Source organism: Odocoileus virginianus, chromosome 11, assembly GCF_023699985.2.
Source record: "Odocoileus virginianus isolate 20LAN1187 ecotype Illinois chromosome 11, Ovbor_1.2, whole genome shotgun sequence".
NCBI classification, from domain to species: domain Eukaryota; kingdom Metazoa; phylum Chordata; class Mammalia; order Artiodactyla; family Cervidae; genus Odocoileus; species Odocoileus virginianus.
Genome location: NC_069684.1, coordinates 53816489 through 53839338, shown reverse-complemented (window position 1 = coordinate 53839338; position 22850 = coordinate 53816489). Strand labels below are relative to the sequence as shown.

General features: G+C 38.6%; 1 pseudogene; it reads left to right on the top strand.

Annotated features, from left to right (window-relative positions):
* Positions 1-21485: 21485 nt before the first annotated feature.
* LOC110152901 (L-lactate dehydrogenase B chain pseudogene) lies at positions 21486-22601 on the top strand (annotated as a pseudogene).
* The last annotated feature ends 249 nt before the right edge of the window (positions 22602-22850 follow it).

The following is a 22850-nucleotide window of genomic DNA, read 5'->3' as shown; positions in this document are numbered from 1 at the left end:
AACTTGGGAAAATTTGAATACTATTTCATCCAAACCAAAGACAGATTTTTATGACAGAGAAAATAATCAGAGAAGGAAAGCATTTAGGATATTAAAACATTAGTGGTCCTATAATCAATTTCCAAAAAATTAAATGAAAGGGGTCAAGTAAGAGAGTGGATTTGGATGAAGAATATTGGTTATAGAGAAAGTAAGTGGACAGATCTTCCTAGAATAAAAGGCAGAAGTTTTGCCAGCAATTTGAAAAACTGTAATGAAAAATAAAATTAATAACAATCTAAAAACCTGAAATAAAAATTCTAGATTATGTCAACAAAACTTTGAGCATAGGTGCAATGAAGGAAGCATACTGGTAGTCTCATATATTTTAGGAGGGGTGGGTTGTAGAAGCTATTATCCATTTTGTTTGAAAATATGGGCTTCCCTTATAGCACAGTTGGTAAAGAATCTGCCTGCCGTGCAGGAGACCCGGGTTTGATCCCTGGGTTGGGAAGATCCCCTGGGGAAGGAAATGGTGACCCACTCCAGTATCCTTGCCTGGAAAATCTCATGGAGAGAGGAGCCTGGTGGTCTGTACTCCATGGGGTCGCAAAGAGTCGGGCACAACTGAGCGACTAACACACATAACACACATGTTGAAATACAATAATTGAAATTTATATATTATCATTAGAGGTGTATAAGTGAAATGTGCAGTGTTCAAATAATTTGTGTGTGAGAGAGAGAGAGAAGGAAAACTCAGACAAAAGATACAGCGTAATCTGAAGGTTAGGATCATGGTTTCTAGAAATAGATTGATAATATCCAAGCCCAGGTTTGGCATTTAGCAGTTACGGGACCTTTAGCAAGTTATTGGATATGACTAAGCCTTTCTTCACTTGCAATGTAAATCATAGAGTTATTTTAAATATTAAAAGATATAAAAACTAAAAAGTACTTGGAATATGAATTGGTACACTCTACAGTATAAAATATTCATCAGTTCAGTTCAGTCACTCAGTCGTGCCCGACTTTTTGTGACTCCATAGACTATAGCATGCCAGACCTCCCTGTCCATCACCAACTTCTGGAGCTTGCTCAAACTCATGTCCATTGGGTTGGTGATGCCATCCAACCATCTCATCCTCTGTCGTTCCTTTCTCTTCCTGCCTTCAACTTTCCCAGCATCAGGGTCTTTTCCAATGAGTCAGTTCTTCGCATCAGGTGGCCAAAGTATTGGACTTTCAGCTTCAGCATCAGTCCTTCCAGTGAATATTCAGGACTGATTTCCTTTAGGATTGACTAGTTTGATCGCCTTGCAGTTCAAGGGACTCACAAGAATCTTCTCCAACACCACAGTTCAAAAGCATCAATTCTTTGGTGCTCAGCTTTCTTTATGGTCCAACTTTCACATCCATACATGACTACTGGAAAAACCATAGCTTTGACTAGATGGACTTTTGTTAGCAAAGCAATGTCTCTGCTTTTTAATATGCTGTCTAGATTGGTCATAGCTTTTCTTCCAAGGAGTAAGCATCTTTTAATTTCATGGCTACAGTCACCATCTGTAGTAATTTTTGAGCCCAAGAAAATAAAGTCTCTCACTGTTTCCATTGTTTCCCATCTATTTGCCATGAAGTGATGGGACTGGATGCCATGATCTTAGTTTTCTGAATGTTGAGTTTTAAGCCAACTTTTTCACTCTCCTCTTTCACTTTCATCAAGAGGCTCTTCAGTTCCTCTTCACTTTATGCCATAATGGTGGTGTCATCTGCATATCTGAGGTTATTGATATTTCTTCCAGCAATCTTGATTCCAGCTTGTGCTTCATCCAGCCTGGCATTTCACATGATGTACTCTGCATATAAGTTAAATAAGCAGGGTGACAATATACAGCCTTGATGTACTCCTTTCCCAATTTGGAAACAGTCTGTTGTTCCATGTCTGTTTTTAACTGTTGCTTCTTGACCTGCATACAGAATTCTCAGGAGGCAGGTTAAGGTGGTCTGGTATTCCTGTCTCTTGAAGAATTTTCCACAGCTTGTTGTGATCCACATAGTCAAAGGCTTTGGCATAGTCAATAAAGCAGAAGTGGATGTTATTCTGGAACTCTCTTGCTTTTTCTATGATCCAATGGATGTTGGATCTGGATGTTTAGTCTCTGGTTCATCTGCCTTTTCTAAATCCAGCTTGAACATCTATAAGTTTTCAGTTCATGTACTGTTGAAGCCTCGCTTGGAGAATTTTGAATATTACTTTGCTAGCATGTGAGATGAGTGCAATTGTGCAGTAGTTTGTATATTCTTTTGTATTGCCTTTCTTTGGGATTGGGATGAAAACTGACCTTTTCCAGTCCTGCAGCCACTGCTGAGTTTTCCAAATTTGCTGGCATATTGAGTGCAGAATTTTCACAGCATCATCTTTTAGGGTTTGAAATAGCTCAACTGTAATTCTATCTCCTCCACTAGCTTTGTTTGTAGTGAAGCTTCCTAAGGCCCACCTGACTTTGGATTCCAGGATGTCTGGCTCTAGGTGAGTGATCACACCATCGTGGTTATCTGGGTCATGAAGATCTTTTTTGTATAGTTCTTCTGTGTATTCTTGCCACCTCTTCTTAATATCTTCTGCTTCTGTTTTGTCCGTACCATTTCTGTCCTTTATTGAGCCCATCTTTGATGAAAAGTTCCCTTAGTATGTCTAATTTTCTTGAAGAAATCTCTAGTCTTTCCCATTCTACAGTTTTTCTCTATTTCTTTGCATTGATCACCGAGGAACACTTTCTTATCTCTCCTTGCTATTCTTTGGAACTCTGCATACAGATGGGTATATCTTTCCTTTTCTCCTTTGCCTTTAGATTATCTTCTTTTCTCATCTATTTGTAAGGCTTGTAATGTTGGAGAGTTCTGACAAAACGTGGTCCACTGGAGAAGGGAATGGCAAGCCACTTCAGTATTCTTGCCTTAAGAACCTCATGAACAGTATTTGAACTCCCCAGGTCGGTAGGTACCCAATATGCTACTGATGAAGAGTGGAGAAATAACTCCAGAAAGAATGAAGAGATGGAGCCAAGGTGCAAACATTGCCCAGTTGTGGATGTGACTGGTGATAGAAACAAAGTCTGATGCTATAAAGAACAGTATTGCACAGGAACCTGGAATGTTATGTCCATAAATCAAGGTAAATTGGAAGTGGTCAAACAGGAGATGGCAAGAGTGGACATTGACATTTTAAGAATCAATGAACTAAAATGGACTAGAATGGGTAAATTTAATTCAGATGACCATTGTATCTACTACTATGGTCAAGAATCCCTTAGAAGAAATGGAGCAGCCCTCATAATCAACAAAAGAGTCCAAAATGCAGCTCAGGTGCAATCTCAAAAAAGACAGAATGATCTCTATTCATTTCCAAGGCCAACCATTCAATATCACAGTAATCCAAGTCTATGCCACAACCTCTAATGCCAAAAAAGCTGAAGTTAAATGGTTCTATGAAGACCTACAAGACCTTCTAGAACTAACACCAAAGAAATGTCCTTTTCATCACAGGAGACTGGAATGCAAAAATATATACATGTCAGCTATCAATTAATACTATAAAAGGTGGGAAAAATAGTAATAGACAACTTCAAATCCCAGTAATAAGTCCAAATATATCAGTAACCATAATAAATGTGAGTAGGTTAAATTTTCATGTTAAAGCACAATTTGCTAAAGTGAGTAAAGATGCAAAAACCAGATATATGCTGCTGGTCCAGGTGAAACAAAATATTTCTAGAATTTTTAATATGAATATAAATGATGCACCAGACAAACACAAAAACTATTAATAGTAGACAAAACTCAAGAAAAAATCATTAAATGAGATAAACAGAATTCTTATGAGAAAAGTGTACATTCATTCACTTATTTATTAACACCGACATTTATTTTTTGAGCATCAACAATGTGCCAGCTATTGTCAAATTGCTGGGAATATAACACTGATCTAGACAAACATATTTGCAGCCTTCAAGAACCTTGTATTCAAGTGAAAGAAGATGAGAAATAAACTTATGAATGTATAAATAAAATTGGTAGTGGTTAGAGTGCTATAATAATAATAAAAGAGATCAAGGAGATTAAAAATGGTGAAGGCTGCTATTTTAGTACGGTAGTCAAGAATACCTTTCTGAAGAGATGAACTGAATGGAGTGAGCAAGTCATGTGAATATTAGGGATGAGATGGTAGGGAAAGTGTTCCTAGGCAGAGTGAACAGCATAATGTATTCTTTACACACAATGCATACACAATTGCAAAGGCCCTGCCTGCTGCTGCTAAGTCACTTCAGTCGTGTCCTACTCTGTGCAACCCCATAGACGGCAGCCCACCAGTCACCGCTGTCCCTGGGATTCTCCAGGCAAGAACACTGGAGTGGGTTGCCATTTCCTTCTCCAGAACATGAAAGTGAAAAGTGAAAGTGAAGTTGCTCAGTTATGTCCGACTCTTCGCGATCCCATGGACTGCAGCCTACCAGGCTCCTCCATCCATGGGATTTTCCAGGCAAGAGTACTGGAGTGGGGTGCCATTGCCTTCTCTGAAGGCCCTGCCTGAGGCAAGAACAACTCACCAAGAGAGCATCAAATTAAATAAAGCAAAATCTGCAGGAAATACAAGAAGAAATTCAGAAATTCCATGATGGTGAGTTGCTTTGTCACTGTCAGAAATTTATAAATTAAACAGCTAAAGATATAAATTTAAAAATCAAACTAACAATATTAGTTAAATATGTGTATAGAACTTATTAATGAAGAAACAAGAAAAACAGATTTTCCTCAAACAGATAGGAAAAACTGGCTCTATATTTATGAAAAAAAATCAGTAATTTCCATAAGTTCAAATCAATAGGTGAATATTCTCTAATTATAATGCAAAAGTAGATATTTTTAAAAGTTCAATATTATCCACTAAGAAATTAATAAAAATAAAACTATGATTTAAGAAGAAGTCATAGTAGTGTTGCAGATCATTTAGAAACATGTGAAATGAATTTACTACATTAAAATATCATTACTCAAATGACTATGTGTTATTTAGTGCATTTTTTCTATAAAACAAGAAAGAATATAAATAAAACAGCATTCAATTTAAAATATTAAAAATATATACATGCACTGGTGGCTCAGTGGTAAAGAATTGCCTACCAATGCAGGAGACAGGGGTTTGATCCCTGGGTTGGGAAGATCCCCTGGAGAAGGAAATGGCAAACCACTCCAGTGTTCTTTCCTGGAAAATCCCATGGACAGAGGAGCCTGGCAGGCTATAGTTCATGGAGTTGCAAAAGAGTCGGGCATGGTTTAGCAAATAACAACAAGAAGTGTAAAAAGTAAATGAAGGGGACTAATAAAGCAGAAATTAATGGAATATAAAGCTATGAAATTAATAAAAATAACACAATCTTCAATTAAACAAAATGTTTCTTTAAAACATCAATAAAATAGATAAATATTTAGCTATTTAGTATATGTGCTGCAGAAGCAAGCACAAATATTTAGCTATTTAAAATCACATCATAAATCAACAGAGAAGAAAAAACAGATACAAAAAGATTTCCAAATTAGAGAATAGACTTATCACTTATTTTTTCCCTTTTGCGAAGGGGACCTCATAGCGTACACAATCTTAGTTCTCTGATCAGGGATCAAACTTGTGTCCCCTGCATGGGAAAATGCAGAGCTTAACCACTGGACCATCAGGGAATTCCCCACAGTGTGAGTGTGTCTGCTAAGTTGCTTCAGTTGTCTCTGACTCTTTGTGACCCATTGGACTGTGGACTGCCAGACTCCTTTGTCCCTGGGGTTCTCCAGGCAAGAATCCTGGAGTGGATAGCCATGACCTCCTCCAGTGGATCTTCCCCACCCAGGGACTGAGCCCAAGTCGTTTATGTCTCCTACCTTCTTTGGCAGGTGGGTTCTTTACCACTAGCACCACCCGGGAATTCCCCTATTTACCACTTTTTCCATCATTGAATTTGGAATGTATGAACCTGATGACTCTCGAAAAATATAAAGCAAGAAAGACTACCATATTTCTGACACCGTAACTGAAAGAAGAGTATAAAAAATCTAATAGATAAATGTTACTCATGGCCACACATGTATATATCGTAAATAAATATATGCAAGTAAAATCAAGCAGCTTCTGAAAAAAAAGAAATACATTATACTAGAATGGCTCAACATAGGAAATGTTAGTGTACTGTAATGTTTTACATTTCTAGATTAAAAGATACAAGAATACATAGTAATTTTAATAGAGATCTCAGTGCCAATCTGAAAAATATTCCTAATAAGAATATAAAGAAGTCATCTTTAGTTTGATAAAGGATGATTACCAGGAAAGTCCTGTAAACATCAAACTACAGAGTGAAACTTTAGAAGTGTTCTCATTGGCATAAGAACAGCGTAATGCATGAGAGGCCACTGAAATGACATTTGTCAAGAGACAACTTGTTGATTGGAAAAATAAAAAGCACTGAGTCAGTCAGCATTTCCACGAAGCATTCTTATTCCATTTGTAACTTCCAATTGTGAGACTTGTGCATACTTTTTAACCAAAGTAATTACCTGTTTTTATTGTGTGTGTGACACTGTTAAAAACGCTCCCTTCTAAGGAAGGAAAGCTGTTCTTTAGGAAAAGCTTTTTTTTTTTTTTTTGCTTAATTGTAACTTGCTAGACACATTCCTATTGAGCATAGCTCATAAGACAGGAGTGATACTGACTGAACAAATAATAGCTGGCTTTAAGTGCATTTCTTCTTTCATAAGAACAGTTTGAATGCACCACAATTAGGTATTTTCATGGGCTTCTATGTTCTATGAGGCATAGTAGAGCATCAGTTCACTTCAGTTCAGTCGCTCAGTCGTGTCTGACTCTCTGCGACCCCATGAATCGCAGCATGCCAGGCCTCCCTGTCCATCACCAACTCCCGGAGTTTACTCAGACTCATGTCCATTGAGTCAGTGATGCCATCCAAGCCATCTCATCCTCTGTCGTCCCCTTCTCCTCCTCTATTTTATAGGATTCCTTGTAAAGAATCTGCCTGCGATGCACAAGACCTGGGATCAATTCCTTCATTGGGAAGATCCTCTGGAGAAGGAAATGGCAACCCACTCCAGTATTCTTGCCTGGATAATTCCATAGACAGAGGAGCCTGGTGGGCTACAGTCCATGGGGTCACAAAGAGTTGGAAATGACTTAGTGACTGAGCAATAACTATAACTTTCTAGTCTGTTCCATTGACCTGTGATTTGTTTTGTTTTTATTGCTCTAGTTCTCACTTTCAACTAATCTGCCTTTGCTATTCATGTACATTTATTCTCCATATACCTATAAAAATCTCCAGCAGGGATTGTGATGAGGAGTGTTTTAAATTTGCAGATTAATTAGAGGAGAATTGGTATATTTATAATATTCATTTTTTCATCCAAGAACTTGGACCGCCTAACTAATCAGATTTTTCTTTAGATCTTTAATTAGGATGTTGAAATTATCTCTAGAAGCTTTGTGTACTTCAGGTTAAGTTAGATCTTAGATGCTTTATTAGTTTTTATAAATAATATCTTATACTTTAATAAAACATAAAGCTTTTATATTTTCTAATTGACTACTGATAGTTTGGAGAAATGATATTAATCTTTTTTAAAGTACTGAAACTGATCCCAAATTCTTTCAATTCTAAGAGTTTGGCCATTCTTTTTTTCCCTATGTAAACAATCATATATCTGCAAATAAGAGCAGCCATATAAGTTGCAGGACCCAGGACAAAATGCAAATTCAGGGCCCTTTATTTAAAAAGCAGGGAAAAAAATTGTAGCTGCTAAGAGTACTGAAATGTACAATGTTTTTCAGTGGTCTCTCTCTCGGCTTGCTATGGTATTTTACTTTGGTTATCGAATATTGTTCCAAGTAAAGTGAAATTTAAATTTTTAATCATCAGCTTGAATTTTACCATTCATTTTATACTGTGCAATGCCACCTTAAAAATGCAACTATGAGAGGGTTTAATTTGTATTCAGAATTATACATTTTTTCATAGCTTATGCATGCATATATTGCCAGAACAGTGGAAATGATATACATAGAACCAACTCAACTAATTTTATTTCACTTCTTGATATGTGCTGAACATTCCACCAACACTGTCAGCCTTCTACTTACTGGGTAATAAAGGACTGAAAAGAAAAGGAGCTATGGGTTGCTCTATCTCTCCCTTTTCTTCTGTGTCATAATTTTCAGCATGAGTGTTTGGTTCATACAGGGAAGTGACATGAATAAAAGAGTAAGGTTTCTTTAGCCATTCAAATTTCTTTCTTTTTTTTAATTAAAATTCTTCAAATGTATTAAAATACTATAATAATTAAGACACTTTGAAAGTAGCACTGTAGCTAAGCAAATTAACAGAAAAGTAATTGTGTGTGATTTCATCTCTATATACTAATAATCTTATTATAATGAAAACTCTATACAAGTCAATAAATAAAAGATAAATACATTAATAGAATATTAGCAATTGACATAAACATGAATATAAAAAAGTTCGTAGTTTTAATCAGAACAATAAAAATTAAAATTATGTATCTTATCTATCAATTTATCAAGATTTTTAAGTACTTTTATTTTGGTGTGGACCATTTTTAAGGTCTTTATTAAATTTGTTACAATATTGTTTCTGCTTTATGTTTTGGTTTTTTGGCTACAAGGCATGTGGAATCTTAGTTCACTGACCAAGGATTGAACATGCACCGCCCCCCCCACCGCCCCATGTGATGGAAGGCGATGTTTGAACCACTAGACCACCAGGGAAGTCTCAGTACTTATATGCTTTAATTTTTGCAAACATATATATCATAAAGTTTACTGTTTTAAACATTTTTAAGAGTATAATTCAGTTTCACAATTATGCTGCATTGCACTCATGATTCTTAGAATATTTTTGCCTTCCTTCTGCATGTAAAGTAAGTTCTGAGTCTGAACTGAAAGGATGTCTTCTCCTGGCTGTCAGGACCCCACTTACTTTGTCATCAATAGTACACACTTACCTTTTACTTGTGAGTGTTGGTGAATGCTTGTGCATTGTGGGTCCACCAGAAGTCTGCGCTCATGAGGCATCATGAACCCTATGTGCTTATGCAGTGGAAGAAAGAGTGTACTGTACTGTACACTTCCTCTCTGATCCCACGCATGTTCCATTGTCCTATTAGATTGCACTAAATAGTTCATAAATAAAATTATTAAGAACTTGAGCACAGGCAGAGCACTAAAGCAAGCATCAGACCCTTCTGAGTGAAGAGTCAGAGGTGGCAAGCCCATGAAGTGGAGCCTTCTGCAAATGATGCCCATTACATTTTTCTCCTTCCAATTCCTACACTTTTTATTTCTTTTCTGTTTCATCATGTAATTTGCCAGTGATAACAGTAAACATCTACTCAATTATAGATGTCTGATAATAGTTGCAATGATATTTGGCATTCTCTTCTTGTTATTGATCACAAATGTCTAAAGTTTCTGTATAAAATAACATTTTTGCTATATTTCAGCTACATAACCTTTAAAAACAAAGTTTCTTTTTATTCCAAATGTGTTGTATTTTTTTAACCATAAATACACATTGAGGTTTATTCAGTGTGTGTGATTGCTAAATCACTTCAATCATGTCTGGCTCTTTCTGACCCTATGGACCATAGGAGCTCATAGCTCGCTAGGCTCCTCTGTCCATGGGATTCTCCTGGCAAGAATACTGACGTGAGTGGCTGTCCTTCTCCAGGGCATCTTCCCAACCCAGGGATCCAGCCCCTGTCTCTTCTGTCTCCTGCACTGGCAGATGGGTTCTTTACCACTAGCGCCACCTAGGAAGCCCTTATTCAATACTTTCCCCCAATCAATTGATGTTATCCTATGAATTTTCTCTTTAGTCTGTTAGTATGGTATGTTGTAGTGTTTTCTTGTAAAATCTTCCTTGCCTAAATTTTACTTAATCTTGATTCAATTAAAAATGTACTATTGGACTTGGTTAGTTAAAAATCTAAGATTTGTTTGAGCTATGTTCAAATGGAAATAGGGTTTTTCCCCTGATTTTTTTTTAACTCTGTGTTGGAATCAAGACTAACTTCATAAAATAGACTGTAGAGCTTTCTCTTTTTTCTAATTTCTGGAAAATATTACATAAAACAAGAATAAACCTTCCAATTAAACATTTATTAGAACTCAAGTAAAGATGTCTGAGTCTAAGGGGTGTTTTGAGAAGAAGTTTTTAGTTGTTCTTATAGTTTATTGCACAATGTTTTCCATTTTTCCTCCCTCAGTTTTGCTACATCATATTTTTTCCAGAAGCATATCTGCATGTATTCATAATACTTTAAAATATTATTTTACTATTGTTTGTTGTTCTATTTTTTGTTCTTTTTTATCTATTAGTTTTGATAAGATTCTTTTTAAAAAATTAATTCTTCCAAAGAACCTACTTATTTTTTATTTTTAATATATTTTTAGTCTATTTTTATTTATTTACTTTTTATTTTCTGTTTTATTGTTTTTTTCCCATTCTTCCACTAGTTTACTTTAATAAAATTTTATCTTTATCTTTCTTAAATTCTTCCTTTTTGTATAATTGGTTTGACTTCCTTGTTAATATATTTTAGACTTTTAAAATTTCATGATAATTATACATAAAGCTACAAATTTATACAAAATAATACTTCTTGCATCCAAGTTTCTTGCCAGTAAGATGGTATAAATTTGATCCTTTTTCCTGTGTAGGTTATTTTTTCTTACTTTTAGAAGCATTTTGAATGTTTTCTTCATCTTTGATATCTTTAGGCATGCTGTGACACTTTTAAAACTAAATTATTTCATTTCATTTTTTGTTAATTCTGAAATGTTGATCGTGATTTTTCAAATGTTTTCCCCCTGTATTTATTTCTCTTATTTTGCGCCCTCATTATCTGTACATTGATACTTCTAGTTTTTGGTTTTTAGGTTTTCCTTTATATTTTGTATAGCATTTTTATTTTTTTAGTTTTTCTTTTATATTTTGTATAAAAGACAATATTCTTTTCTTTTTCCCCTCTGATTATCCAACTGTCTAAGCATTATCCTTTCTGTTATTGATTTCACCTATTGAATTCCTTATTTCAATTATTATGTTTTATATACTTAGTATATCTACTTGATTCTTATGATCACTTGGGTCTGATTTTTATTATTAGTATCATTATATCTTTGAGTGTTTTTATTGTGTTTTGATTGGTTTGTTTGTTTGTTTGTTTTTACATTGTGTGTCCATTGTAACCATTCCATTACTAGAGCTCCATGTTCTTTGGTTGTCTGTATTTGTTCCATAGTGGAGACATTCCTCAGGTAAATAAGTATATCAGTTCGAATACTCATGTTTTCTGCAGTGTGTCACATACCCAATCAAGTATCATTCTTCAGAGACAGTGTAAACAGTCAGGTGCCTCCTATTTATCATTAGTTTATCACCCTACAGAGTCTTTATACTCCAATGAATGTACCTTGACAAGTGGCCAGGGCTTTATTGCTTTTTATGGTCACAAGACATCCAATTATTGTATGAGGCAAGGAGGGAACTTAAAAAGACCTGAAAACTAGCCTTTCAGAGCTAGCCATATTTAGGTCTAAATTTTCTTGCCTGGTGTGTAGATACATTGACCTCTGAAGTCAACTGACCACCAAATTTGGCATTCAGAGCTTATACAGACCTAATTGTTTCTGATGGCTTTTTAATTTTGTCAGAAGTAAGGAAAAATGCTATGAAAAGGTCAAGGACAAGCAATTTAAGGAAGGGAGAATCTCAACCCACAGAACCAGCCAATTAAGACTGAGACCAGGCAAATGATTGGGGCATGTCATCTGGCCAGGAATGAAATTAAAATTTTCCTTAGGACTGTCTTGCCCTGGAAGAGTTACCTGGGTTTGAGAAGTACAGTTGGTATGGTACATGGGAGAACTTTTAAATTCATGAAGTGCTTCATGCAAACACACGTGAGATCTTTTAATCCTTACAATGATCCTATACAGTAGGCCTGGCTGGCAGGATTCCCATGTCACAAATGGGTAAGTGAAGGCTTGATGGCTTTCTTTTGCCACATTCTCGGTACAGCCAGAAGCAGCACTCGAACACAGGCCCTTCTGCTGCTGCACACACCGTCCTTTAAGGGAGAACATGATCGCAGGTGGCTTAGTGGTAAAGAACCCGCCTGCCAAAGCAGGAGATGCAGGAGATGCAGGTTCAATCCCTGGGAGGGGACAACCCTTGGAGAAGGAATTGGCAACCTGCTCCAGTATTCTTGCCTGAGAAATCCCGTGGAGCCTGGTGGTCGACTGTCCATAGGGTCGCAAAAAGTCAGACACAGCTCAGCCACTGAGCACGCCCCTTTATCAACAAGCAAATAAACACAACATTGGTAAAGGCTTGCTGACTCATTTAAACAGAAAGTAATACACAGAGTATAGAATTACCCTATTAAAAATATCTGCCTGGATCAGGGCCAGCTGGGAATTTCGCCTTAGGTCTGTGGAGAGGCATGGAACTCAATGGAAGGCAAAAAAAGAGAGAAAGAGTGCAGAAAGGAAAGCGTGATCTCAGCAGAACTATTTTAGGAGCCTCCTTTCCTGTGAGTTTTATTCCACAAGATTATAAAAGCTAATCCCAGGCTGCAGATTTTTAAACAGGAAAACAGGCCCTTGGTTTGCTTTCTGACCTAGTCCTCTTTCACATAACTCAGCTTGTCCAACACACGGAGCCCCAAAGTTACATTTCTTGGAGCAGAACCATAACATATTTCTGGTCTTTCCCAAGCGGTTTGTTTACTGGGTTACGGTTGGTTTAATCTTATCAGTTCTGCTGAGCAAGATGCTCTGAGCAATCTCTCTGAAGTTTGTCTCTCAGCAGGCAATTCTCCACTCCTTGCTACCTCATTAACGTCAGAAATCCCGAGGTGAGGTGTTTGCCAAACTGTAGCTCTCCGCAGAGAGAGCAAGCCCTCCTCATTTCCTGTAGATACACACGTAGAGTACATTTTTCCTCTTCTCCCTCCAATCCCTTCAGAAGGAGGAGGAATAATGTCCCTCAAATAGAATTCAGCCTAAAGCATAAATCATAGCCCTGAGGAGAAGAAAAGTAACACTGTAAAAGAAAGTAACAAAAGCGCTTGGACATTATGGTCAGAAATGACTCCAAAGATAGGTCTTGTGGGCCCAGGATTAACTTATTTCCTCTTGATCTACTTGTGATTGAGGATTTATGTTAGCTGTGGTGGGAAGAGGAAGGCTTGGGCTGGGAGGAGTAGGGGTGTGGATGTGAGAGATAGAGGATGGGGAGAGGAACGCAGGAAAGAAATGATTCTGGATGTGTGTCTTCAGTGATGCTATTTTAGATATACATGTGTGCATGCTCAGCCATGTCTGACTCTTTGTGACTCCACGAATTGTTGGCTACCAGGCTCCTCTATTCATGGAATTTTCCAGGCAAGAATACAGGAGTGGGGAGCAATTTCCTCCTCCAGGGGATTTTCCCAACCCAGGGATCAAACCCAGGTCTCCTGTGTCTCCTGCATTGGTAGGTGATTCTTTACCACTGAGCCACCTGTGAAGCCCCTATTTTAGGTCGTGAACATCTAAACACCAAAAGGATGACAGTGTCGTGGAAAAAGGAGTCCAGATAATTAGATGTCATATTTGTCACCTTTCCAGTATCCATATCTGCACCCAATGTGGAGGATGAGCGAAAATACTCTGAAACAGCGAAGTATATTCAAGATTCTGTGACAAATCATAATGGAAAAGAATATAAAAAGAGTGCATAATCGACAAGGACCTACTGTATAGCATAGGGAACTCTTCTCAATCCTCTGTAATGAACTATATAGGAAAAGAATCTAAAAATAAGGGCATATATGTATACATATATCTGATTCACTTTGCTGTACAACTGAAACTAATGACATTATAAATCAACTAAAGCCCAATACAAAATAAAAATTAAATTAAAAATGACAAAAAAGAATGCATTTATATGTATGACTGAGTTGCTTTACTGCACAGCAGAAATTAAGTTGCAAATCAACTATAATTCAATAAAAAAATAAGTAAATAAACAAATGCTCTGAAAAATCAGTATGAATGTTTCAGAAATAAACATCACTCCTGAAACATTCACCTGAAACATCCAGGGTGATCCTGGATAAATTAAAGTAAAACTAAGCAAGCTTACCTCATTATATTATAGCAGTCAATGATTGTATAGTAGGTGTTATCCTAAGGTTCTAAACACTTTACATACATTAACTCATTAATTCCTAATAATACCTCTTCAACTGAGTACTATTATAACCCCATTTTACAGGTGAAAAAAAAAAAAAACTTGAGCTGAAAGAAGTTAAATAATTCTGCCCAAAGACACATGGCTAGTGGTAGACTTAGGATTCCAACTTGGGCAGTCTGGTTCTGGAGTATGTGGTCTTCACATAACATTTTACTGCCTCTCTGGGATAAACTAGGATGTTCATACCTGTGCTATTTAAAATATTGAAAAGTTAATAATAAACTTAGCAAAAGGGCGAAACTAATAAACTTGCAACCTAAGTTTTAAAGCCATGAAAATTTATATTTTAAAATAACATTTTATAGGAAAACCTTCTTGAGACAGTATGGAGAGAAAAAGCACAATGCAAAGCAACACCAAGTGTGACCCCTATTTTGTGTAACCACAACAACTTTCATGCTTACGTCTGTATCATCTTTCTCTAAGTAGATAAGGACTGGAAAGGAAAATAATGGAGAGAAATATACCCAAATAATAACAATGGTTATTTCCAGGCAGTGAAATGAATGGCAGTTTTTATTTTCTTCTTTATACTTTTCATGTTGGTTACTTTTTAAAAAATCTATCTGCACATAAAATATTTATAAAAAAAAAGTTTTTTTTTACTGCAAAGGCAAATTATATGATTGAATCTGATTTCTTCTTTCCCACTAAGTGCATTCTATCCTGAGATTGGTCTCATTGCTGGCTGCTCTAAGTCAAGGGGTGTGGGGTTTTATTTGTACCCTCTCTACCCATCCCTTGAATTCCCTCCTGCTTCACACTGATGCTCTATAAACTTATCTCCATCTACAGGAAGGAGCCCCGTGGTGAACTCTGGGATAGTACATGCTTCTTTGCAGTAAGTTTAATCACTTCCTATATTATGATGCTTTGAAATTTTGGTATTGTGCATCAGATTTCTGTTTATAATGCAGAAATGTTACTTGGGGGCTGAATTAAAATATACATGATGATTTAATTAAAGAATTTAACATTAATGGTAGAGAATATATTTATATGTGCATGGGAGGGATATGAAGACTTTAATAGAAATGTCCATACATACCTGTTCATTTTTAAATAGCTGAATGGATTATTTGAAATACACTTTTGGGTCTTTTGCAAACTGATTATCATACCATGAATACGAATGATCCTCTGGTCTCAAATTCTCTCTTAGTAAGAAAATATCCATTCCCTCCACCCCTCACCTTCTATTGAATATTTCTTTCTTGAAAACTGACAAAAGACTATTTTACTATCCTTGCTATTTGCAGAATTTTCATTTTAGTGTTAGATTATAACCTGAATCCTTCCTCTCATGATTTACATGTTTTTCTCTTATTGTTATAATCTGCAAAAGTATATCGAAAGGTCTTTTGGCTCTCTGAGATGAACTAAGACATTAATGAATCGATCTGTTCTATAACTCTTCTAGGGAGAAATTCAAAAACATAAACCTTTAGGATCCAATAGGGCTCTGACGAATTCTAGAATTCTCATGCCACTCACAAGGCACTCTGATGACTGTTGGTGCGACTTCCACCATTCTCCAGATGGCAAAACTGAGGTCCAGGTGAGGAAGAGGGGGGAGGGAGGGGGTCTGTCTCTGGACTGACTGTGACTTTCCAGCAAACCGGCCCTATACCTACTACCAGCAGGGCCTGAGATTTACCTAGATCCTACACCAAAACGGCTGACATTACAGGATAGAGAAAAAAAGGGAAAAAAAGGCGGGGGTGGGGGGGGGGGGCACTGACTGCGGGTCTGCAGAACTCTTTTCCACTTACTGGTAGGGCCAAAAGTGTCCCACACAACCCTCGGCGACCCAACATCATGCGTGTCCAGATGTGGGGCCAGCACACCCTGCCTCCAGGCAGCCCATGAACCAAAGTCCTTAGTGCCTTTTGGGCCCCAACGCATAAATCATTGATTTTCTCTGAATTAGGGATTACTGCTAAATCGTGTGCTTTCTATTAATAGATCTTCATAAATGCTGCAGGTGCGGCCGGAGCTCGTCTTTGAAGTACTGCTTAATCGTCCCCTTTCCAAATCCTCATAATCCAACCCTCATAAAAAACCCCGGGGATTATTGATTGAGAGGGCCTCGGGGATCTCTAAAGGCTCCGCAGCTCAGACGCAGGCCTGCCCCCGAGGTGCGGCTGCAGCCCGGGGAATGCGTGCCAGGTGCGGGGCTGCCACGCCAACCCGGAGGTCGGGCCACGCCCCCCAGGCAGCGCCGGGGGCGGGGCCTTAGCCTGGAGGAAGCTTGGGGGAGGGCGGCCCGCTGCTTCTAACTCATCAGCTTCAGCCTTGCAGTGTATGGACTTTCCCCCCCCACCACCTCGTTAAGTCTTACTTAAAAAATATTCTTCGAAACTAATTCGAGACACATTTTTAAAACTCTAATTAATGAATTGATTAAGGCAATCAGTGCAAATTAAAATACATGTTCATTTGTTTAAATTTGTTAATTTTGCTTACTTTATGTTAGTTGCTTTAAATTTATTTTTATTTAGTTCATGGGTTTCTTTACTGTAATCACATTTCTGTCCTGACCTGTGCCTCCCCTTCGGGCACTGTACCGCCTCTTAGGCCAGGCAGGACCATGTTTAATACATGTGTTGGACGTGTATATGAAATTCCTGCACCTAGAATGTCTTTACCTCTATTTCATGAAATCCTGGCTCTAGAGTCACCTTGCTTGTGTCGCTTTCCCAAGATTCTAGGTAGATTTAGTCATGTTCCCCTTTCTGTTTCCATAAAACTTTGTTCAAGCCTTATTTTAGCACTGTTAATCCTTGAGTCTATTTTATTAGCGTAATTGTTATTTATTCCGCACACCTCTTGTCTCCTGGGTTCCAGACACTTGGATGAATGCAGAAGATACAAAGTTGAGTAAGACAAGGTACCTGTGGAAAATTCTTAAAGAGGTGAGAATACCAGACCATCTTACCTGTCTCCTAGGAAACCTGTATGCAGATCAAGAAGCAACAGTTAGAACTGGACATGGAACAATGGACTGGTTCAAAATTGGGAAAGGAGTACGTCAGGGCTGCATATTGTCACCCTGCTTATTTAACTTCTGTGTGGAGTACATCATGCAAAATGCCAGGCTGGACAGCTCACAGTCTTGACTTACGGAATCAAGATTGCCAGGAGAAACACCAGCTTCATCAGATTTGCAAATAATACCACTCTAATGGCAGAAGGCAAAGAGGAACTAAAGAGCTTCTTGATGAAGGTGAAAGAGGAGAGTGAAAAAACTGGCTTAAAACTCAACATTCAGAAAACTTAGACCGTAGCCCATCTGGTCCCATAACTTCATAGCAAATAAATGTGGAGAAAATGGAAACAGTGGCAGATTTAATTTTCTTGGCCTCCAAAATCACTGTGGATGGTGACCACAAGCCATGAAATTAAAAGACACTTGCTCCTTGGAAGAAAAGCTATGACAAATCTCAACAGCATATTAAAAAGCAGAGACATCAAATTGCCAACAAAGGTCCATCTAGTCAAAGCTATTATTTTCCTAGTAGTCATGTACAAATATGAGAGTTGGATCATAAAGAAGGCTGAGTGCCAAAGAATTGATGCCTTCCAACTGTGGTGCTGGGAAGACTCTTGAGAATCCCTTGGATAGCAAGGAGATCAAATGAGTCAATCCTAAAGAAAATCAGCCTTGAATATTCTTTGGAAGGACTGATGCTGAAGCTGAAGTTCCAATACTTTGTCCACCTGATGCAAAGAACTGACTCCTTTGAAAAGTCCCTGATGCTGTGAAAGATTGAGGGCAGGGGGAGAAGAGGGCAACAGAGGGTAAGATGGTTGGATGGCATTACTGACTCAATGGACATGAATTTTAGCAAACTCAAGGAGATAGTGAAGGACAGGAGAGCCTGGAGTGCTACAGTCCATAGGGTCCCAAAGGGTTAGACATGGTTTAGCAACTGAACAATAACAAAAACAACCTGATTTTGAGGAAATCTCAGAGTCTTAGGAGAAAGAGAGGAAAATAACTATATGAGTAGAAGATGCTAAGTGTTATAATAAAATGTACTCTGCACTCTGAGGTCTTGTAGAGTAGAGAGTCATTAGTCCTTTCAGGGCTGTGAAAACTTGAGAACTGCCTTAATGAGAACACCCAGTAGGATGCCTGGCTTTTACCCAGTGCTTGAAAAACCTTAATGGAATTATTGGTGCAGTTGAAAGATGTCTAGATCTGGACTCCATTTACTCAAGTTGTTCCTGTCAGAAGCTGTGTAGCTAAGACAGATCATTTGAACACCTTCTTTCCTTTCTTATAAATGCAATGGGTGTCTAATACCCACCTTCTTCTAGCCCTGTTATCAGAGGCAAATGAGGAAATATAAGTATTAGCAATTTGAACACCCTGAGGAGGTAAGTGAAGGCAGTCCTCCATTGTGAATGCTGTTATCTTCATGTTACAGAGTCAGGATTCCTGCTACTGGAAGCAACTCTGTACATGAAACCCCATGGACTAACTACATGATGTGGAAGACTAAAACTATGACCGGTGTTAAGACAGTCAGAAAGGGACAGGACATCCTGTTCTTTCACTCCTTCTGATCATTGGTCCTTCTGATGTATATGTTTCCATGGAAACCTTTGGGTTCAGAGATTTGAGAACACCATAATCCTTGAGGTGTGGTTGGTCATTTCTGTTTTATGTAGAACAGAAGCAGTGCACGGAGATATCCACATCTTCAGGGAGAATTTTCCCAGTCGCTTTTTGTGATCTGATAGAAATAACTCCCACTGGAACCAAAATCAGCCAGACCCATGTAGCCGTTATGGGTGGGTCTTGAGAATTGCTGTCATGTTCAGAGTTCTTCTCATTGCCTTCGTAAACGTGGTCAGGAATGAGCAATAGCCTGTCAGTGTGAGTTTGAGGGTAGGTAGACAAATCCATCATTGGTTTAAGCAGTTTTGTACAACACTATAATGCTAAGAATCACATGATTCCTCAGCTGGTAGATAAACACCCTTGGTGGTAAATGGGTGAAAAAAGAGGTGAATAGAAAGGAAGGAATATGGGCAGGGCTCTATTTCTCATTGTGCCTTAAGTGCTTCCTGGGCTTGTAACAATATGGAAATTTGTGTGATAGAGTGGAATTTCCAATGAAGGGAGGAAAGGACTTCCCAGAAAAGAGAGAATGCTTTGCTTCTGTCAGTAATATCATTCCAACTAAAATGTATTTGGCAAAATGTTGGAGTATCCTTCTCTCATGGAATGGTGCTCATTTGATGAGGTAATATACAATGCAAAGCAGAGCCCCATCAGTTCAGTTCAGTCGCTCAGTTGTATCTGACTCTGTGTGACCCCATGGACTGCAGCACTCCAGGCTTCCTTGTCCATCACCAACTCCTGCAGCTTACTCAAGCTCATGTCCATCAAGTCGGTGATGTCATCCAACCATCTCATTCTCTGTCATTCCCTTCTCCTCCTGCCTTCAATCTTTCCCAGCATCAGGGTCTTTTCCAATGAGTCACTTCTTCGCATCAGGTAGCCAAAGTATTGGAGTTTCAGCTTCAGCTTCAGTCCTTCCAATGAATATTCAGGATTGATTTCCTTTAGGTTCGATTGGTTGGATCTCCTTACAGTCCCAGGGACTCTCGAGTCTCCTCTGACACCACAGTTCAAAATCATCAATTCTTCAGCACTCAGCTTTCTTTATAGTCCAACTCTCACATCCATACATGACTACTGGAAAAACCATAGCTTTGACTAGACTAGAAAAATCTAGCTTTGACTAGGCTATGTATTGTCACCCTGCTTATTTAACTTACATGCAAAGTACATCATGCGAAATGCCAGGCTGGATGAAGTACAAGCGGAATCAAGATTGCTGGGAGAAATATCAACAACCTCAGATATGCAGATGACACCACCCTTATGGCAGAAAGTGAAGAAGAACTAAAGAGCCTCTTGATGAAAGAGAAAGAGGAGAGTGAAAAAGTTGGCTTAAAACTCAACATTCAGAAAACAAAGATCATGGCATCTAGTCCCATCACTTCATGGCAAATAGAATGGGGAAACAGTGGAAACAGTGAGAGAATTTATTTTCTTGGGCTCCAAAATCACTGCAGATGGTGACTGCAGCCATGAAATTAAAAGATGCTTATTCCTTGGAAGAAAAGCTATGACCAACCTAGATAGCATGTTAAAAAACAAAGACATTACTTTGCCAACAAAGGTCCTTCTAGTCAAAGCAATGGTTTTTCCAGTAGTCATGTGTGGATGTGAGAGACCCCCTAAGGCTTGCAAAAAGAAAAAAAAAACAAACCCTTTTTGATGTACTCCTCAATGTATGATTGAGTAAGAAGTTGGGTTTAGTCTGTGCATGCATGCTCAGTTGTGTCCAGTTCTTTGTGACACTTTGGACTGTAACCTGCCAGGCTCCTCCGTCCATGAGATTCTCAGGCAGGAATACTGGAGTGGGTTGCCATTTCCTCCTCCAGGGGATCTTCCATACCCAGGGATCAAATCCATATTTCCTGTGTCTCTTGCGTTGGCAGACAGATTCTTTACCACTGAGCTACCTGGGAGTGAGCCCCCAAACTTGCTAGCCATATAGGGGTGAACCTGAGAAGCCAGGCGGCCATGGCTGAGCAGCTTTGAGGTGCTGTGGTGTGGGCACAGAGCCTGGCTTGTGTCTGGAAACCACCTTTCTTCCATGTGTCTGTCAGTCTCTCAGTAGTGTCCAGCTCTTTGCGACTCCACGGACTGTAGGCTGCCAGCGTCCTCTGCTCTCCCATCTGTACCTTTCTACCCAGCAGGTGAGTGCAGTCATCCTTATGGTGGTAAAGTCCCCATACTTTACTCTACTCTCTGGAGCAGTCACTGCCCATACTGACTTTGCAGGGGCAGCCACACCGCATCCACTCACTAAACGGTACCCACATTCCCTTCAAATTAATTTCCTGGCCACAGAATTGTCGGTGACCCTGATGTCGATATTTTTGTTATAAAGTTTTAATACAATTTGGCTTTTTTAAAGTTTGTAAATATACTATATTGTATAAGAGAAACTAAAAGAAGGCTGACCTCGTCTTCGTGCAGCCCTCACCACTGTCTGGAGAACTTTCTTTCCCCTGGGCACAATGGCAACTCAGTGGGTGTTGGACAAGTTGGTATGGCATGTGCCATCAGCATTCTGGGAAAGTCTCTGACTGATGAGCTTGCTCTTGTGGATGTTTTGGAAGATAAACTCAAAGGAGAAATGATGGACCTGCAGCATGGGAATTTATTCCTTCAGACACCAAAAATTGTGGCAGACCAAGATTACTCTGTCACTGCCAATTCCAAGATTGTGGTGGTAACTGCAGGAGTTTGCCAGCAAGAGGGGGGAGAGTCGCCTGAATTTGGTGCAAAGGAACGTTAACGTCTTCAAGTTCATCATTCCTCAGATCGTCAAGTACAGTCCTGACTGCATCATCATTGTGGTTTCCAACCCAGTGGATAATCTCACATATGTTACCTGGAAACTAAGTGGATTACCCAAGCACTGTGTGATTGGGAGTGGATGTAATCTGGATTCTGCTAGATTTCGCTATCTTATGGCTGAAAAACTTGGCATTCATCCCAGCAGCTGCCACGGATGGATTTTGGGAGAACATGGTGACTCAAGCGTGGCTGTGTTGAGTGGAGTGAATGTGGCAGGCGTTTCTCTCCAGGAACTGAATCCAGAAATGGGAACAGACAATGATAGTGAAAATTGGAAGTGCATAAGATGGTGGTTGAGAGTGCCTATGAAGTCATCAAGCTAAAGGGATATACCAACTGGGCTATTGGATTAAGTGTGGCTGATCTTATTGAATCCATGTTGAAAAATCTATCAAGGATTCACCCACTGTCAACAATGGTGAAGGGCATGTATGGCATTGAGAATGAAGTCTTCCTGAGTCTTCCATGTATCCTGAATGCTCGAGGGTTAACCAGTGTTATCAACCAGAAGCTGAAGGATGAAGAGATTGCCCAACTTAAGAAGAGTGCAGATACCCTCTGGGGCATCCAAAAGTACCTAAAGGACCTGTGACTTCTGGCTGCGAGGCTGTAGAAGCTTAAAACTACAGTTTGATTAACCACAAGCCTTTAGTTTGCGTCCATGTACATGGAGCACTGTTCACTTTTGTCTTCCTAAGTCTGTGAATCTAGGCTCCCAGAATCAAAGCCCATGCTTGCTATTAAAGCTTGCAAGATGAGTCCTTGAACAAATAAAATAAACCACCTAGCGTAGAAAAAAAAAAAAAGGAAGAAACTAAAAGAAGTACCAAGTACCCATAGCTACTGTTAAGTTATGTATTTTACTGATAGCTTAATGCAAGATATTCAGCTATGGAAGATAATATCATACTTACACCTTTGTAATATAGAGAGTACTTTTTTGGGAGTAAAAACTTTCTGGACCAGCTGCTCCTGGTAGAGCCCCACTAGGACTCTTATCCGAGTGAATAGAATGGCTGCCTCCCTTATCAATAAGAT